The sequence below is a fragment of the Petromyzon marinus genome, chromosome 36 (assembly GCF_048934315.1).
Source record: "Petromyzon marinus isolate PM22_M1 ecotype Great Lakes invasive population chromosome 36, UKy_Petmar_22M1.pri1.0, whole genome shotgun sequence".
NCBI classification, from domain to species: domain Eukaryota; kingdom Metazoa; phylum Chordata; class Hyperoartia; order Petromyzontiformes; family Petromyzontidae; genus Petromyzon; species Petromyzon marinus.
This window is the reverse complement of record NC_133702.1, coordinates 1,804,547-1,823,559: the sequence shown is the minus strand read 5'-3', so window position 1 is coordinate 1,823,559 and position 19,013 is coordinate 1,804,547. Positions and strand designations below refer to the sequence as shown.

The 19,013-nt window shown below is 47.8% G+C and overlaps 1 protein-coding gene across 13 annotated transcripts in view; it reads left to right on the top strand.

Annotated features, from left to right (window-relative positions):
• LOC116949418 (forkhead box protein P1-like) overlaps positions 1-19,013 on the top strand; it is a 432,818-nt gene that overhangs the window by 150,224 nt on the left and 263,581 nt on the right. The window lies entirely within an intron of this gene.

Sequence of the window (19,013 nt, the reverse complement as noted above, 5' to 3'; positions counted from 1 at the left end):
GGGTGCCCCAGAGCCTCGGCACGACCGCTCCGGGGTCCCCCCCGGCCGCGACGCTGCCCCCCGCGGCGGGGTGTTTCGCGCGATAAACAGCGCAAGGTAATGAGACACAGAAGGAGGACAAAGGGCCCCGTCGCTGAGCGGTAATGAGAAAGCACTTATGAAGGAGCGTCCGCCGCATTATTGCCCACTGGTAGGGACCAAACTCTCGATAAATCAAGAAGAGGCTTTTTGGACAATTCTGGGCAAGCACATAATGAGGCTGTTTATGCGCCCATCATTCTGCAGAGGCTCCTCGGAGCGCACGGATTTATTTAATAGCCGCATATTAATGTAGAGCCTCCCGTTATCAAAACAAGCGGGCGAGAGGGATCCCGCCATAATTCAATTTCATCCCCCCCCCCCCCCCGCACCATCCCACCCCATTCACATGGATGTGTGGCTGAGGCGAAATTATCCAAACAGCCCCCCCGGAAAGGCACACACGTGCAGTGACGTAGCTGTAAGGCAGAGAGGGAATGTGGGAGACGAGAGAGGAGGGGGGGTTGCTGTTTCTCAGAAGTGTCACACGAGTTAGCTGTACACGCACGGGTGTGGGTTTACGCGTGGCGTCGATTATCCGAACCAGTCCCGGGCCTCCTCGAGCGTTCAAACGAGTACCTGGTGTGGTGTGAAGACTCTGCCACGAGGGAGACAAAGGCGGTCGGGCGTTGTGCCGGCCACCCGGACCCCCTCGCGTGCTTTCATAGGTGCTCGCTACCGGCGCTTGCCCCGGCAGTCTGTTGAGGCTACAAGGGGGATCTTTGTCTTTGGGGGAGCAGTGGTTCGTACACTGCACTGTGAACCCAGTGACAAGAGTTTGGTTCCCGGCCGTGGCGAATCACCAGCGTCTGTGGCGAGCCATACCTTGACTGGTCCTGGGCACCCTTCTCCTCCTTCACCAACCCACACTGCCCAGTGTGGTGAAGTGCGGTCAAGCAATGCCCATGGCCGACGTGGCACAAGGCCAGGCGGAGGTAGGGGGTGTCTTTATCCAGCAGTGGGTCGACATCGGCAAGGCATGTTGTGCATTACATGTAGGCATCTATGTGCAGCATGTATCCATGTAACACTTGTGGGGGTGGTTGGGTAGGAGTTAACGAACTGAACCATCGTTCCAATGACTCAGATTTGATTCCGCTTCGTGACGCTCAACAGTTGATGGCCGAACCTGGATTGTCTCGGCTTAAAGTTAGTGCTTAGCACACAAAAGTCACCATCATCCATAATGTAGTTTTTTTTTTGTTGGAGTTAGATCACGTGAATATAATTGTGTCGTTAAATCTGCCACCACCCGACACAGCCAATTAGTAACGTAAACAGAACGTGCCAATTCGTTACAAGTACACCGCACCAGTGTGTTGGATAATACACCCACAATATTTACAATCTGAGTACGGCGTTTTGCAGTAATTACAATGAGCATCATCAGACGACAGCCAGATTTGTGGAGAAATTTGCTGTGTCCGGTGGTGGCGGGTTTAACGACACATTTATGTATTTACGCGATCTCACAAAAAAACCCCTGTAATAGTGGTTGATATTGGTCGCGAAATCCTACGTGTTAAAATCGCCATCACCGTTACTCCGCCGTAGCACCAACGCATCTGTCTGGCTGCGGCATCACTTTGCGATTACTTTTGCAAGACGTCGTCCGTGGTTATTAAACCGCCGCCTTAATGCGCAATGAGTGCTGCTTTGTTGCATGTTGCAGGAGTAATACTATTTTTTTTTTCCCTGCTCTCACTCGGTTCCCAAGGGTTGTGTTAACCCAAATCAGCCGAGGCCCCTGGAGCCCAGTAGCGCAAACTTATAGCCCCGTTAACCTTGTACGAACGTTGGCCGCACTCGGGGCACACGGAGAGCTCTGCGCCCTGCAGAAAATGATCATGAAAACAAATGGGCATTAATTATTAATGCGTTATAAGTGTCCAATTACCTACGGAGCTCATTGATAATTATGTGGAAAAGGCCTCGCGTAGAGGCAATTTCAAGACGGTGCTCTGAAGTGGGCTTTCTCGCATTTTGTCTGGAAATGCGTCAAGTGTGTGCATACGTCACAATGGGTACAGCGGAATATTATAATATTTAGCGGAGAGGATATGTATATTTATTTCTCAGGCTGCCTCCCCACAGTGTTACCCTATTGCCCAATAACATATCTCCCGCTCCTGGGCCGGCACAGGGCCGCGGCTTCGCCCAACGAGCGCGATTGGCCCGTCGATGGTTCATCGTTGCCTACGACGGCTCCTCTGTGATCCGTCTCGTCCCACCGCCGCTGTTGCCGCTGCTGCTGCTGCCGCTGCCGTTACCGCCGCTGCTGCCGCTGCTGCTGCCGCTGCCGCTGCTGCTGCTGCCGTTACCGCTGCTGCTGCGCTGCTGCTGCTGTGCTGCTGCTGCAGGCGCTGCTGCAGGCGCTGCCGCTGGTGCTGCACCACCACCGCCCCCCGGTCTTTAGCGAAGGTCCATGGGGGCACTTCAAGGATGGGGAAACCGGGCTCGACCGCCCTCCCCCAAACACCCCTTGCGTGGATGCTCGGCGCAATGAAGTTGCGAGATAACTTCTCCTTCTGGGCGCAGTTGTTGTGCTAATTGTCGTTATTGTTGTTGTTTTAGTACAGGAGTGCAAACACTCAGCAGGCCAGCTGAGTGTTTGCAGTGGCCGGAGCACGGTGACTCCCGATGAGAAGGTTGCGAGTTCAAATCCTGACCATATTTCAACTCGGCCGCCTTCCTGCACGAGGGTGAATAAAAATGTGCCGTCGCGTGCCGTTCGCCACTTGTCCGACGTTTCGCTCTGCGTCCTGGGGGGCTGCGGAATTCGGTTGCTGAAGAACGAGACGTGGGTACAACCCAAAAAAAAACACATCGGAGAGCAATAGTGCTGCTGTGTGGGAAGTCAATATCCTTTTGTCATCTGGATATACCTACTCCTGCCATAGGAATTCGGAATTTCAATAACCAGCTGCTGGACGAGCACTGCCACCGAGGTGCTTGAGTGGGAAACCACTTTGGCTTGATTTGACAGCCGGTTCAAAGGTGTTGGGAAATACGCAACGATGTTTGTCGGTTGTGATGACTAATGCCTGAAAATGAATAGTCATGGAGGTGGGGTTGGTGGATCATGTGGAGATTGAGCTATCGTGTGAGACACCAACCACCCAAAGGGAAATGAGAGCACTGTAACAGGCAGTACAGCAAGTAAGTTTTACTCACCGATGCGGAATTTTAGTTGTTGTACGTGCGGGCTTTCTGTGGGGTATTCTGGTGTCCTCCCACACTCAACAAAAACAACTCAACGAAGCTTTTGTGTATAAACAAGTAAATGATTACAGATGTTATTAATATGTGAGATTTAGCCTACAACAATTTGGCCTGTTGATATAACAAACATTAAAACTTGGCAATGTGGAAATAGATAAACCCATTGCACATCATTACTGTGGGTTGAAATGAGATTTAGAAATAATATAGCAGAGAAAGATTGTCAAATTGCGGGCCTTCGTGCAAGGAAATGCACTTACCGTATTAAATGTACGGCTTACCAGAAAGTGCACAGCAACATGTTGGAATAAAGAATATTTCAAAACATCAAGAGTGCATTTCATAACATTTGAGTACGTTTCTAAGAAATGAGGCATTCAAGCTCTTGAAACAAAGTGTGAAAATGTTTTACCGTGGATGAAAGGAGAAATATATCTCCAACGCGGTTTTTTTTTCGTGTGATTTATTTATCCCCCCACCCCCCACCCCCGCCAACAGATTAGTGCTGTGCGATTTGCGTCGCGCAAAAAGTGGCACAAAAAAAAAATAAACCTCACACCTCTACTGTGACAGGCGGAAATCGTTCCCCTGCGCTTGGCCCAAGGCGACCAGCGTCGCCACCGCCACCGCCGCCACCGGGGCCCGGGGCCCGGGGCCCGGGGCCCGTGGGCCGCTCGCTCTTTTTTGAGTCGATATCAGCGGCGGCCGCGCGTCCATTTGGACGAAAGCAAAAAGTCGCGACGGCCCCCCTCTGTCGACGGTGCGGCATTCGGGGGTCACGGAGCGGCCGTTTCAAGAAGTTGGGAGCCGGTGGGCGAGGGGGGCGGGGGGGGGGGCGTTGGGGGCAGATAAAGAACGAACCCCACAAAACGTTCCGTCACGCACCCGGACCCTGGGCCGGCCGTGATGCGGCCCCCAACGTCAAGTTTGGGGCCGCGTGAACAAAGACGATTCGACAAGAGGCTTTCGCAAAGCGCCGCTTATCTCCGGGCTAAAACCACCCAGGGTGGGGGGGGGGGGGGGGGGGGGTCGGAGGTGTTTGTACAAAACTTGACCACGTCGCCCCGTTGGACCTCGCGCATCGATCCGCTACCGACCGCTTGACGAACGGTGTCAGGGAGAGGGCGGCAGGGGAGTTGGACAACGGTGGACGGTCGGTCGTGTTTACCGCTAATGGTACCGGCGTGGCGCGAGCCGTGAACTAAACAGGTGCGACGATTGATGCTGTTAATATATTTTTTTTGGGATGGGGGGCGTGGGGGGGGGAGCCCTCAGGAATGTATTGCTTCGCATTAGCGCTCCTTATTGGTGTTTTGAAATAGCGGAGCGTTTATTTCATTATGCCGCAGCGTGAATTGCGGCGGGGCACGTAAGCAACGCACTGATAAGTGTTAAATATAAAGTGTTCAATATATAAATATAAAGTGTCTAATATAACGTGTCAAATATAAAGTATTAAATATAAAGTGTTAAATATATAAATATAAAGTGTTAAACATATAAATATAAAGTGTTAAATATATCGATATCAGATGTGAAATATATAAATATAAAGTGTTAAATATATCGATATCAGGTGTGAAATATATAAATATAAAGTGTTAAATATATCAAGTGTGAAATATCAGTTGAGGCTAGGCTCGTGCTTAAATCACACAGGTTTAGTTTTGTATCATGTTTACAGTAACACTGTTGAACCTGCATAGACAGAAAGAAGTCCATACAAACTGCTGACTATATATATAGATGTGTATGTGTGTGTGTGTTACTCAGAAGCAGAATTGCAAAATGCATCGATAAAAAAATGATAGACATTTCCAACAGGGTAGTTTCAACATAAATGTCTAAAGTTGTTTTTAATTCCGCATGTATATTTCCCGTTCAAATTGTGCATAAATCAAAATGACTTTACGTGTCCTTGATATGACTTCAAAGTCATCCGTTTGATATCCTTGCTTCAGAATGTCTTTCATGGGAAGATGAGCCATTTACCATGGCAAATTTAGTTCCTCCAAATAACTTGAATCTATCGGCAAGCTGCTTATCAGAAATCAAGATGTGAGAGCGAAGGGAGGGGGAAGTCGAGAGGACGCTTGCCGGCATGGGACACTTTCAAAGATCCCGGACTCAAACAAAGGTAGCTTATTATTGACTTTAGCGGAAGCGCCACACACAGAGGTTGTGGCAGGATGACACCGGCAGACAGGGGCCCCATTGAAAACGTTCCGATTCACACGCGCGCGCACGGCCGTGTTGTCTAATAAATATTGCATGTCAGTGTCAACAAGGCGGCCGCCGAGGCCTCTGGCTCGCGCCGTTTCTACTCCACCGCCCGTGGAATTCTCGGTGGCTCGCCGCGGTTTGACCCCTTGGCCGTTGTTGGCGTCCTTTCACCGCTTCTTAGGGAGAAAAACAATGGCGTAGGCAGATTTGTGCGGATCCACTTCTCGTGATTAAATATATTGGTGGTGGTGAAGACATTTTCGTCTTTAAAAAATATGTAAATTGTGTGTGTGTGTGCGCTTATGATTGTGAGTACCGCGTTAGATTGTTGTATCCTTAACTGCCGGTTTATTTCCTGTTTTTTTAATTGTCGTGCACTTTAAAAAGACAAGTTTAAATTAATATTTTATTGAAACACGATCGTAACGGTGATTTGATTTACTAAGAGAAACAAGACGTTTTCTGCTATGCACTGCCAATTTCACATCAATAGTCAGTGCAGCTTATTGTAATCATCAGCCGTGATCAATCCGCTACTGAATGAAGGCCTTCCCAAGCCATTTTTGAATTTTGGACACTATGCACTACAACCATAGTAAAAATGTAACTAAATATGTAACAGTTCTGTGCTGTTACAATCCACGCAGTACCTTCACACAAGCTGGTTTAATCGTTCAATGTCCTTAATAAACGTGCCCTTGAAATGCCTTCCCATTCCTTGACTGCCACTGTATCAATATTGTTGAAAATTGGCCACAGTCAATGTCACTACAGAAATCAAATGTTTAACGCAACGCGCTGTCCTTTGCTACCACGAGTGGAGTTGTCTTAAATCGTGCAGTGGGAAAATAAGTACGGGGTTTACAGCGGAATAGCCAAAGTGGACGTCTGTTAGAGATCGAGGCTCTTGTCATGGATCTGTGGGATTTAGTCAGCTGGCTGAAGGCAAGCGGTGACGATGACTTAAGCAGAGAGACACTTTTAGTCGACTGAATTGTTGTTGGAATAACCCCGTTTTTACAGTAAAAAAAAACGCGACGCAATTCAATCATCGCTAAAAATGTCTACTTTTTTTAAAAAAAATTCCGACTGCTGCTTTTTCGTAGCGCATGGCATGGCAAGGACTCGACGTTTTTGCACCGATGTAGAACAAAAAAATAGGTAATGGAGCAGCCCTTGCAATTGAATGCTCACGACACCGCTGGCAGAATGGCCTCCATTCGAGCGATCTATAAAGTGATATTTGATCTGCTCTTCCACGCTGAAATGTTGGAAGAGGTGGACGTACCCACACTTTACCCCATCTCACACGACCTCCTGATCGACAAACTGCTGCTGGTTGGACGGATGTGGTGTGGGTTGGGATTTGAGAAACTTCCACCGTTGTTTCGATTGCCACGACGGTATATCGAACTGACGAACCCCGGATTGCAAGTCCCCTGCGCTCACCATTCACACCATGGCAGCTCCAGAATTGGGCCAATGTGTCCGAGAGAAAGAAAAAAAAAACTACCGCAATCCCGTGCAATCTGCAACGTGCATATCCTTTTCTTTTCGTGTTTAGTTTGTTGTCCTTCGCCCGCACCTTGGCTACGTACGGTGCACGAGAAGTTCAACACACACACACACGTACAAGTGAGACGGGACCTCATTGTAAACTCGTCAAATCGTAGCTAACCCTCCCGTTCATTTATCGACAGCTCAATTAATTTAACAACTAATTGAGTGAGTAATGGAATCTCGCGGGCTGAATGTGCCACTTGCCTGATTGATTATTTGATTAATTAGCTGTGTGTCCCCGTTGTAACGCTTCGTTGAGAGGGACCGTGATTATAATGGGTTTGTTCGTAATTCGCCCGCCGTTTTGTTTGACTTGCGACGTTTATTTATGCCGCGCACTCGCAGGAGCAGGTGCATTTTGTCCCGCTGATCATTGAAAATAAAGATAACCTCAAAAATAAAGTACGAACGTGGAAGCGCTTCGATGTCACAGGAGGCGCGTGTTTCCCCGAGACGGCGTTGTCATCGATGTCGATGAGGCGCGCCGTGACTTGGCGCAACAAACATTTGCACAAGAGGCTGGTTGTCCAATGTAAGCATCCAGTGTCTGAAAAAGTGGAGTTTTAATGGTCCTCCTTCATGGGACATTGACCCTCTAAGCGGCAGGGTGAAGTATGCTGCCTACTGTCAGGAGAAGGCAATGTTTTGCATTCATTTGTCATGGAAACGGCAGGATCTGCCTGTGCTCTCGGTTGGATTATTGCACGAGTGCACCCGCTGGCAGGAGGTGACGATCCCGTGACTTCTCAGAATTTGCCCGCTGCAATTACGAACAATCACAAATGGCACGTCGTGCACGGGAGGAGGTGGGCGGGGCTTGGCGACATCATCGTCGGCCGCCCTCGCGATGGGCGTGGCTCGTGGGGGGTTTCCTACCTTCGGCACGCAGGAAGGCCTTGGACAGCCGTCGCCTTCGAAGGGGCCTGAGTGATCGAGTCGGTTACAACATTTGATTGATGCCCGCCACAGCGCCCGGAGAAATCTCTCGCTCGCGAGAGTCGAACACTGGCGCTTCACACACGTGTCAGCAACCTACTGGCTCCCTCTCTCTCTCTCGTCTAATGAGCCGTGTCCTTGCTCAAAGGTGTCGGTAATCACGGCCTTTCTTCCATTCAGCTCTGTCAATTATATCACTCGACTTTGCATGGGATAACCCTCGGTTGCATCCAACTGTTAAAATTGCTCGCGTAACATTAATTCGCTCTCTTCCGGCAGCTCCAGAACAACACGTTCGCACTCTCCAAATAATTTCAGTCCACTCGTTTACTTAATCGGACCTCATCGTCACAGCCCTCAGTGTCGCACACCTCCGACGGTGGCCCCTTACTGAGACCGTGGTGGAAATTCCCAAATCCCCACGGCATGGCATCAATCATCCAAATCTCTCCTCGGGGGAGGGGAGTCGGGCTGATGTGTGGGGGGGGGGTGGGGTGCGTAAAATGAGCACCGCCTGACGTTGCTGCGTCGCTCGGCGTGGCAGGACGTCGACAGCGCCGTCGTTGTTGCTGCTGCTGCGCGTCGAGAGGCTGCGCCACCCAAACGGGGGAGGGGTGGGGGGCGCGAGGATGAATCGATGCCACTGACGCTCGAGCGCCAAATGTAAATGAGCAACGCCCAATGCTCGCTTGATAACTGCATCATTCAAGGCCACGCGCGCACACACTCGCTCGCATTCACGGGCCGGAACGAGTAAGCTCAAGGCTAAATAAACAAGCCTGTGTACACAAAGCGAGCGGCACACGTGCGGCGATGTGCATGAGCGCCGTTGTCTACACCGTATCTCGTGCACCTTGTTCACATAAAGTCGTGGGAAATGGGCTTTCACCTGCTTGAGATAGCGCCAAATGTTAAAAGTCAAAAGTCAGAGCGGTGCCTCCGTTGGCAATGAGTGTGCAGCTATGTACTCTCCTGTGTACATCCTCACTGGTCGAAATTCCTCGTTCGTGAGTCCATACCAAAACAACGTGGTCGCTGTCCAAAAATTAGTACTCGTTTTATCTCTCCGAGATCGGGAATTGACTGATTATTTACATAGAGACACATTTGTAAGTACATTTACATCATTAGACCTCCTTTGCCAGTACCAAAATGTAATAATATGGTTTTTTCCCCTTTTTTCTGGCAACAAAACTGAAACCTTTTTACAAGGATTCATGTCTGGATTAACCACAATAACTGCAGTCAAAATGCAAAGAAAAAATACTATGATAATATGATGATGCATTGTCCTTGAAACTGATTGGTCCACACCAAGGGACAGCTTTCTTTTGAGTACGCCTTTTGGCGTCATCTGGTCGAGCACCAATTGGGTCGAGGCTCAAAAGAAAGCCGTCCCTTGGTGTGGACCAATCAGTTTCAAGGACAATGCATATATTATCATAGTATGTTTTTTTGCATTTTGACTGCAGGTATTGTGGTTAATGCAGACATGAATCCTTGTAAAAAGGTTTCAGTTTTGTTGCCAGAAAAAAGGGGAAAAACCCTATTATTACATGTACATTATAGATATATATTCAATTATATATGATATATCTAGGTATGGAAGGAAGCGAGAGAACCCCTTGGGAACCCATGTAGAATAGGGGGAGAACCCCACACAAACCCCATAGAGAAAGGGCGAACCTAGGTCCTTGTTCCTGCGAGGCGCAAGCGTTAGCAAGTTTGGTAAGGCGGAATTCCCACCACTGGCTTTCGGTTGCCATTGGAGGACTCCACAAACGCAATTATTTTCTGAAACGGAATTCCCGAAGCCATTTGTCCACTCGCTAAAAAATATTTCCGCGCAACAATGACCCTAACACTCAACCCTCTAACGCAATATCACCGCGTAAGACTCTTTCGCGTGATGCGCGGAACGTTTAATTATATTTCACGTCCGTGTATATTGTTTGAAAAAAAAAAGACTTTATTTACCTGCTTACCGCGAAGGGGAGTTTACCTCGTGAACTGTGAAATATACCGCCGTGTCAGACTTAATGCCGTCACCGCTGCACGTGTAATTTCTCACGCGAGCGAGGCAATGACTCACTCAAATTGCCCGGCTCGGTGACAGTCCATTACACGTGCATTATGGACACAAATTGACTAAGCAGTGTGCGGCATGATCTGTTAGCGTAATCCGTCAATAGAATAACGCGGTCCCCGGGAAACGGAGGCGGTGAAACAACGAGCGGTGGCGCTCGTCTTGAACGTTGTGAGTGGCGCGCCGAAACTCGCGTCCAGCGGATTTGGCGCGAGCGCTCGAGTCGATAAACATGCGAGGCCGTGCCGCGGTCTGCTTGGCGGCTCGGTGGTGCAGGTGAGGCAAGTGCACAGAGAAGCTGTTGGCCGTGGTTAATCGGAATAAGTAGAATTTTGCGTCAAATATTCTCACAATTTGTAACTCATTGATTGCCTGATTTGGGGGGGGGGGGGGGTGGGGGGTGGGGGACTAATGAATGATGGCATCATGAACAGCAATGGTTGCGGGAAAATGTTCTGCTTGCCTTTGAAAAATATCGAATTTAAAAAAATATATTGTCAATATTGGGTCGCGTTTTTTTTTTAAAGTACATTGTACCCCGTTGCTCAAGTTATCATAGCGCAGTGCTCGTCTTTGTCTGTCTAGAAACGGTGGTGGAAGTTCTACATTCCTATGGAGGGGATCAGTATATCCATATGACAACCACTTCCAAATAATGGGGAGGCCAAACAATACATATACATATGCGAATACCTACAGACATTAATGCGTGTCTACCTTTAGGGAGATATTCAACATCAGAGATCTTCATGTTTATCACCTGATTAAGGCGCAATGCATTAAGGTGTCATGTGTTTGACATACCACATGTGGTAACACATACCAGGAATCCAGTCACTTGGATCGAGGGCTGGTGAATCACGCAAAGATGGGACCTGCATGAGATGTCCACTTGCACAGCAGTAATGTGGTGCCCTTCAGTGTTAGTATGTGAATGGTGGTTTAGTGTTGTATCAATGTCGAGCTTTTGTGTGTTTTTTTATGCGTGCAAGTCTGTAAACGAAGACAGAGTTTTCTCGTTTAATTTTTGTTCCCGACCGAAGTTTCACGTGCTGCCAGCGAGCACCTATTAAGGCTTGCATGGTACTCTGATAAGATTGAGTGACTAGCATCGCTTGCAACCATACTGGTCTCCCCCAGTGATGATGTTCAAGCATCACCGGAGATGTCGTTTAAGCTGGAGTTGACTTAAAGAGGACCCATGCCAGATTCAAATAGCACTGGCCACTGAAGATATGCATGACCAATAAATGAACCCAGATCTCCGGGATAATAGAGCAACAATGTGCTCATCATTGTTGTTACGTTTCACACATAGACAAAGATCCTCCGTATAGTCTCTAACAGACTTTTGGATGCAAGTGCTGTTAGCGAGCGCCTATTAAGGTCAACATGGCATACGAGGGTACCGCCTTTGTCTCCCACGTTATCATGTGTACACATCGTATCAGATGCACATTTAAGGCTCAGTTGACCTCGGGGAGGCTAAGAACCTGTTCAAGTAGCGCTTGCTACTGATGTTAGCCATGGCTGGGAATCAAATTCAGGTCTCAGTTTTCATATCGTGGTGCATTCTCCAAAGACACACACACATAAAAGCAAAGATCCCTCTCATCGCCTTAACAGACTTTTGGGGTAAGTGCTTTGAGCAATAACAAAGACAAAGATCCCACGTATAGCCTTAACAGACTGTTGAGGCAAGTGCTGTTAGTGAGCACCTATAAAGGCCGGTGGCCAGCACCACGCCTGGCCGCCTTTGTCTCCCCAGTGGCAATGTTTACACACCACACCAGGTACTCATTTGAGGCTGAGTCGACCTAGGGGAGGCCCAGGACCGGTAGAGATAATCGTCACTTGTGTTAGCCGTGAGCGGGAATCGAATTCGGGTCGCCAGGTTTATAGCGCTGCACGCTGACCGCTCTCACACACTCTCACACGTACACTCACACGTACACTCACACGTACACTCTCACACGTACACTCTCACACGTACACTCACACCTACACTCACACGTCTGCATTTGCCAATTTACATATTGGCAATGGTGCCTTATATGACTCCATAACTCGCTCAGATTTAATGCCCACTTTCCTCCAAAGTGCTCCACTTGGCTAATTATTCCAGTAAAATAATAATTTAATGAACTTGTGTATAAAAAAACCCGCATTTTAATTAGAATATTGTAACTTATAATCGTAATATTTTAATAATAATCTACATGTTTTGACTACCGCAGAACTCCTCAATGATTCGCAAAACTCGTTTTCAGGAGGGTCCTGCTATGGGACGCTTGGCCAATTCCCTTTTCCGAATATATTTGCGTGGGTTAGGAAATCAAAGTGTCCCGGAGGAATCTCTCGCGAGCGGGAGGAAGACCACTTCACACACACGTCAGCAACCTGCTCGCTACACTGAGTGTCTCGCCCACTTCATCTCTGCACCGTCGACTACCGTAATCCTGCCTCCGCATTGCCGTACTGAAGGCGTGAGCCACCCGCGCCACCGTTCAAAAGCAGAACTAATGCCGTGCAATCCACATTTAACAAAGAGCGAATTGTTATGGAATCCTCACTGGGACACTGGTGAGCATACCACGGGCAATTCAGTACAGCCGGGATACGCAACAGGGTCTATTCAGTGCGTGGATTTAAATGTGAGTCTGAGGCTGCGACGGTGAAATGCACGCCTTGATAAACCATGGAACACGTGGATATTGGTAACTTGGGATTAGTTAATGTTATGGGTAGGAGGGCATATGGGTGGGAAAGTAAGTGGGTGGCATTTTTATAATGCAGGTGGGGGGGGGGGTTTAGTTATTGTGTGAAAATAATAAAGCACTCGCTCTCTCCACGAGCATTAACGTTCTTGAGATTGTGCGCGCATGCATTCTGGGCGCTAATGGCTCTCGTCATGCGCCGGCGTTATTTGTCGTGTTTGTTGAGCGCGGGTTTCACCGGAGGGATTTTTTAATTAATGTCTGTTAAGAAATTACATTGTTCAACTGATAGTTCCTTGGCGGGGGAGATAATAAATATATATAAACATTTTAAACGACACAGAGAGAGAAAAATCATGTTTCCTGGCAATACAGTTGGCATTAGCGTCCTTTGGGGAAAAGGAGAAAATTAAAGGAGGTGTTGCATGCTGTTGTCTTGACAAAAATTGCACTCATCAACTGACACCCGCTCATGCAAATTGTAATTTTCCCCAAAGCGCAATCTGGGCTGGCTGTAATCAAGCGGAGTGTTAATAGTCTGCACGCATCGCTGGGTGTGCTCACGAATGATTGTGTTCTCCTTCCTGCCCGGTTGACAGCAAGCAGCCCTTTTGGGATCTCCATTGTGGATAGCCGAGCAGCAGTCATTACAAAGTGGAAAGGTGGGGGTTGGTTTGGGGGGGGGGGGGAGAGCGAAATATAATAATAATAATAATGTGCATGAACTAACACTAATCACACAACATATTTTAATATACTCGCACGTCTGTTGTATCGGGAGGAGTCTGAGTGGAGTGCCCTTCGTTTGAGGATGAAATGACGTTCCCTTTTCATGCCTTATGTGCTAATTTAAAATCAAATATCAATATGAAAGCGACACTGTCGCTCTTTAATTGTGCAATAATGTATTTGTATTTTTTTTATCAGCACTTTAACACATAGGGCTGCTCTTTATTACGCATCGGCGTAATTATCTGAAGGTAATCCAAGCTCTCAGATGAAAAAATAAAACGTCTTGTATGTGTGTCGTGCATCCATCTGTTTGATAATCTTCTCTTTAGTTTTGCTTAATCATGTAGGTTCACATTTACCTGTGCATATATGGCGGATAATTAAGGATTGAAGCATTGGCTTTGGAAGTATTTTTATGAAGATAGTTCGTGGATTGTGTGATCATTTGAAAGGCAAATGGTGAGTGTGTGATTTCAGCTGCTCTTGAAGCTGTGGTTACAAGTTCCATAACTCACGTTTTTTTGGTCCACACATACTTTCCAGCGCCTTCATAGCACCTCATACTATCAACAGAATACCTCTCACATCTGTATTTTACATTTGGGTCTGTCCCCCGGGGTCTCTACGCTGTCTTATTCCATCACCGCTTAGCCATAACCTATCAGGCCAAATCGGTTAAATCCATTTTCTGGTCGACCTTCAGACATCGTATAAGGGCCCTAGCGGTTTCAATTCGTTTTCTGGTACAAATTCCTCAAGATGTACGGCAAACAGTCATGTTTAGCAGTACATTGTTATATTATTTACCCGGGCTTCTCACATGCCCCTCATCGCCCCCCCCCCCCTCCTCACTCCCACTCCCTTTTTTGCTTTTCTTTTTTTCTAAACGTGCGCCACATTTGTCACGGGCCCCGCTGTGGGTCCGAGGCAACGCGTATCGGTTACTGGGCTGTGCCAGCGGGCCACGGCCGTGGCGGCGATGGACTCCGCGCAACTCGCGCGTTCGTTTCACGGTGAGGAATTTCGGTAGCGAGTGGCGCCTGGGACGTGTATTTTCACAATCTGGATCCACTAAATAGCGCAGCCTTGATGGTTTCCTCAGGAAGCCGGGCCACTGCTGAGAGGCAGGGGAAGGAGGGAAAAAGAAAAAGAGAGAATTATGAAAAACATAAAGTACAAGCCTGCAGGTCATTGAGACTGAGAAGTCGGTTTCCGGTTCACTTCAGGGAAATGAGCTACGCATTGTCATTCACCAGAGCGCCAGACAAACAACACTGAACATGCCACGGGCCCAGTGCAAGCGGTTGGGGAGTCGGAGAAAAAAAATAATTGTTGGGGCCCCAGCGTCGCAATCACAACCGCTCGGTGCGATATGAACAGAAGCAGGCCAAGGGCGGCCACTTACAAAGCGGCGTTTATGCTCTGCAGGCAGCTGACCAATAACGCCACGTGGACGCACGATAAGGTGTGATATTGATAATAAGTGCTATTTTCGGTGGGGGGGTTCTCGCCTGCAACATTGGGCAGCACTCAGCAGCCCCGCGTGCCAATGCTGCTTATTTGAGGCTCCATTGACCTGGGGTCGGGAGGCGGTGGAGGGGGGAGGAGGGGAGGAGGCCCTCGTGAGGTGAAGGATCCGATTAGGAGCCGTTGGAACATTTCAGCCTCGGAGGCCGCCCGGGTAACTGCCACGAAGAACACGGCCACTTACCGCCCGGAATGGACTGGCGTTCGTCGGGAGGCTTTCTGGCCGCATGTGCGTGCGTGCGCGTGAGCGCGTGAGGCTTGCGTTTGCGCGTTTCTTATGAACAAGGTTGTTGAAAAATGGATAAAAGGTGCAACTCATTCCCCCAGTGCCTCGTGGATGCAGCGGTCTTGGACAGCTCAGGCAATTACGCTATTATAGTCACCCCATTGAGCCGCTTCATTGCAGGAAAATAGACTTCCCACCAAGACACGCTTAGCACTCTCCTCCTACGCCTCTTCTTCGAGAAGGGCCGGCAACTCTTCCTGTCGTGCACAGTCCCTGGGCCATTTGAGCAAAGCGACTCAATGAGAAGAGTACGACAGAGCGACAGCTAACCAGACGACTCAATGCATCTGTTGAGAGAGGTTTTAGAGCCAGCCGAGACCAGTTGAGATTTTATTGAGACGAGGGGAAACCAAATGCAGCAACGTGCATTTTTTTGGTGGTATGAAAATAAGAATAAATTGAAATGCTTCACATCAGAGAACTTTAACGGTGATACATTGTCAGGGAATAATTTCCCTCCTTTCATGAGCAATTGGGCATCGCTCATCTCCCCTTGGCATCCCTGAGAAAGTTATGGAAATTCTACATTACTGTGGCAGAGGACCAGTCTCTGGTTGGTGACAACTACCGTTGACCACCCACAAAGTGGTCGTCTTTATTGAACCTACAAGGACGACGGGTTCGAACAAACGCCCTTACCGGGATATGAACTGGCAACCTTCATGATACAAGTCGACGTTGCTGTATCACAACAGGGCCACCCAGACAGATGAATGAGACATTGTCGAGGTTTAATTAAAACGATAAACATATGGGCGAGCAACTTGCACAATAGTCACGAGAGTTGTTAGAAGACCAAGAACGGACAGTTTTGCTGAGCGCGCAGGAGAACTAACGCGGAAAAATCGTGAGAAAGTAACAAGGGACAAAGTCCTCACTTCAATGAAGTTGTTCAGTTGTATATCTGTATTGTGCGCACTGGCGTTAAGTGGTGCCTGCGTTTCCCTTTACGGCGTCTGACTACATTATTTTATTTTCTCAACCCTCGCTCGGTGCCCCAATCCCAACAGCGCACACTTACTTTGGGCTAAGTCGACCTGGGGGAGGGCTCCCGCGGGGGTGCAGAGGGCAAATTCATTCCGCTGAAAAACGTCAGCAGGCCGCCTTCAGCAGCCAAGGAGGTTGAGTTGAACCCTGATCACCGAGATGGACGTTGATGTCGTCTCCTATAGACGGAGGGACGCTGCCACGGTGGCGCATTAGTTAGCCGCACGCGGATTTTCGCAAGCCAGAGGGCACTGGGTTCCATTCCATCTCTTGGAATTGTTGACACAATTGGGAGTTCAAACAAAATGGTGCAAGTCTTTTTTTTTTAATGCCACCCCAGCCTGCCTCAGTCCACCCAGCAGTTAAACAGTGAATGGGCGGAGCCACGACGGGTCAGACATGGTGGGTAAAGCGTGGGTATCGTCACTTCTTCCATTGAGCCGCTTCATGGAAGAGTAGACCAGGTACCCTCCGGGAGGGTTCGCTAGAGCTCCCTCCAGTGGAGGTCCTTCCATCAGCAGTGGCGTGAGCAAGACATTGCAGGGCTGCACCTTATTCCTAAATATATATATATTTTTTTATGACGGTTGGTTTGATTTTGTAGTTCATGGAATTCCATTTATGGTCTAAATTTCGATTTAAAGCTTTCGTCACTGCAGGTATTCATATACTTGGTTCTATCGGTAAAGTCACAAATAATAAAATAATACAAATAAAACAATAACATTTGTGAGAATGTTATTGTTTTATTTGTATTATTTTATTATTTCCCTTCTACGTGACTTTACCGAACGAACCAAGAATACCATTTATAGTCATTTAGGGGGTGCGTTAGGGTACAACTGTGTGGCATGCATATAGCATACCTGGTCACGTGACCCGCTGTGACTGTTTAAGGGCTCCTGCTGGAGATGACGTGAGATCATGAACGCCTGTACCGACCTACAACTCTGTGTACTGCACAGGTGTATGTGCCTTACCGTGATTGTACTTTGTATTCACGTGTTCCTCGGTGTTGTCTCCAACCTTGTCACCATCAGATATTAGGAAGCCACTGGGACGATACACTTTTAGATTTATATTGCAAACGAATTTCTTGAGAACTGACTTTTTGCGTTTATCTGTGTTGTCCTTTCCCACCGATTAACACAGTTGGCTACGTACGGTGCGAAAGAAGTTCAACATACGTAAACGCATTTTAGTAGTGTACTCTTATTTCTTTGCAAGCCAGGTATCCATCGCAAGAGACTGGTCCCAGCGAGCGCGCACCTGGTTACAAATACAAGTTCGGGTGGCGTGCTGTCGCATTGTTTACACTCAAAGCAATCAGGCAGCATTTGCTTTATGATAGGGGGTGACGATGTACAATAAATTTTGATTAGCGTTAAGTTTCAACTCCTTGGACTGGCTAGACCATTTAAAAAACAATCCGAGCACAATAATGTTTGCGCACTCAACCCACAAGCTCCAAGCAAGCCCCCTTTTCACCCTTATCTAAAGTACCGCGTGGATATTTTATAGGGGAGCGTTTGCAGTGAATCTACTTCCTTGGTCAGTTTATTTAGGGCTCCAGGAGGATCGCGCGGGGCCATGTGTTCGGCAGACACAGAAAACCCGTTATTACAACCAGGGTTGCTCTGTGAGAAGTGCAATCTTTCGTGCTAAATCGCTGCATCTCAAATATAATTAGCGGCATGGGAATTCAAAGGCTGGTTATTTTTCTTATTTTTTTCTTTTGTTTTACAAGAAATAACTGTATTTGTACGCACACACCCAAAAAAAAAGGCACATCAGGATATATTTTTCAGGAGGTCTCCAATTTCCGCCGCCGTCCTATCCAAATACCAATAATCCCTGCCGTAAGAATGTGGAATTTCTAGCAATGGCTTAAGCCTGCCACGTTGAGAAGTGTGCCAGCCTCATTTTTCTCACTTTGAGCATAAAGACGCTTAGAATCCGACCTAATTCCGGATGTTTGACCGATTCTGTTGCAATGTTTTTGTTTCTTGTGGGAAGAAACTCAAGTTCCCAAGGGAAAAAAAAAATCCACAAATACGAGGGGGATAACAGTGAGCCAGTTTCTCCATCTCCGCGGTGTCCGACTCTCTCTCTCTCTATGGGATGTGTTGTCTCTTTTTGCTGCCATTCCATCACCAGTCTTGTCCATCGGCCGTGCACGCTTGCATCACGTGTACGTTTTGTATGCGTGCATACACGTACGTGTTTTAGAGAGTAGAGGTAAGTTTACTCCAGTGTGGGGAAACGCTTACAATGGAAACCGGGAAGTCAATAAAAAAAGAAAAGCGTGATTGGCTTAAAAAGGGCTTTCTTGATTGCTTAGCTAATTACACGCATTCATAAATCTTCTGTTCTTACAAAACTTAAGCTCAATCAAGTGATTTCCTTGTCATAGAAAATTCCCGTGGCCCTTTGGGTTGCACTGTTGTATATTTGGCTGCTGTAGATTCCTACGTGATAAGCCACTTCGTTGAGCTATCATTTGTGGCCAGGTCGCTGCTGCAAAACAAGCTGATATAGCTCAGTGTGCCTTACCTGGTAAAACAATAATTATAGAATTTGCCAGTATTACGCTTTTTTTATGAGTAGAAACTGCTTACACACACACAGACCCGCGGGCACATTCATAGACACACATTCT